Below are 1,549 nucleotides of genomic sequence, written 5' to 3'. Positions count from 1 at the left end.
TGTTTGTTGTTGGCTTAAAGCGATTTCAGTTTATTTTTTTTAATCTTCAAGATAAATTATTATTATTGTAGATTAGGGTGTGACTGAAGCGTTTGTTTGTTTTTTTGTTTTATACGTTCAACACAAAATTCAGATCTTTTGATTCATTTATTTAGGGATTTTGACAATCTTTAATCAGAAGCTCCCAATATAAAAATTAAAGACAAGCTTAGAGGGGAGGAAGTAGCTATAGAAGGAATGAAGTTGACGTCACACAGCTCTTTGTCATTATTGTTAGACAGTCTGTGATAAGTTCTCAGTAAATTATGTCAATCAGCCTATAAATATTAAAGGTCACATGGTATGTTAGTTATGGCTGGCCGATGTCATATTTTATCTAATTGCATATCATCAATATGCTAATGTGTTCAAAGTGAGACCATTATAAAGATACCATGCACAGGTTTCTAGTCTAAATGTATACAATTGTCATTGCATTTGAATTTAAAATTTGAAACATCTCAAAGAAATGATGTTCAAGATATGTCCATATCATTGTCTACAAAAAGGTATAATGAACAAATGAATGTTTCCTTTCTGTTAAAGGACCCCAGTCATGCCTAGGCAAGATTGAGTCATTTCTCATTTTAAGATGAGGAAATGATGCTGCATAAGGAGCAAAAGTGCATCGATCATAGTACAGCAAGTGTAGAAAGAACACTGATGCAAGATTAATCTTATGATCTTATTTTGATAGCACCACAGCGATGTTTGTACAATTGCACCGGCTGCCTATGAAGGCTAGGATTATTGAGTATAGTATAAGATATGTTTTGTGTTGGTGTTACTCAGCAATTGTCAACCATTCACGTTCATCTACATCCAAGATTTAATTACTCCCTACTGATTCGAATCTTATTTCTGTCCCCATACCAAATTGAAGACCTATAGGAACAGAACCTTCTCCAAGCGTGACCCTTGTTTTGATTGTTTTTAAGGGTTTTACGGTGATTGCAACACATTTAGGTCATATCAGGGCCAGTAAAAAGGAAGAAAATTGGATAGTTAAAACATTCTAGATGTGTAATTAAGAGGACTTGAGGAAAAAGTAAGACAAAGGGGAATGGTTCAAATTGGGAACAGATGTAGATTCCAAGAGCACACTATCAGTGTACTTAGTTTGAGATCACCTCAGTCTCCCCCATGCACCAGCACAAGATTCCACTAAGCTTACAAGCACCTAAAAAAAAAAGAAAGAAAGAGTTGACAAAGTCAAGAGAGATCCAAAAGCAATAGCTATATCCCTGAAGATGTTTATGTTTTTAAAGTTTTTACAGCGCTTGCGACACATTCAGGTCATTTTAGCGCCACTAAAAAAAAAGAAGAAAATGGGATAGTTTTTTTTTTTTTAAATCTAGATCTACAAATTAAGCACACAAGGAAAAGTAAGACAAAGGGAGGTGGTTCAATTAGGAAACGGATGTAAATTCCAAGAGAACACGACTAGCTAACACTAACAATGTGCTTTGTCACCTAAAAGTCCCAACCAGACACGAGCACAGCATCCCAC

Source organism: Berghia stephanieae, chromosome 11, assembly GCF_034508935.2.
Source record: "Berghia stephanieae isolate SIO BIC M18660-M18661 chromosome 11, UCSD_Bste_1.3, whole genome shotgun sequence".
NCBI lineage: Eukaryota > Metazoa > Mollusca > Gastropoda > Nudibranchia > Aeolidiidae > Berghia > Berghia stephanieae.
Note: the sequence above shows the minus strand (reverse complement) of the source record.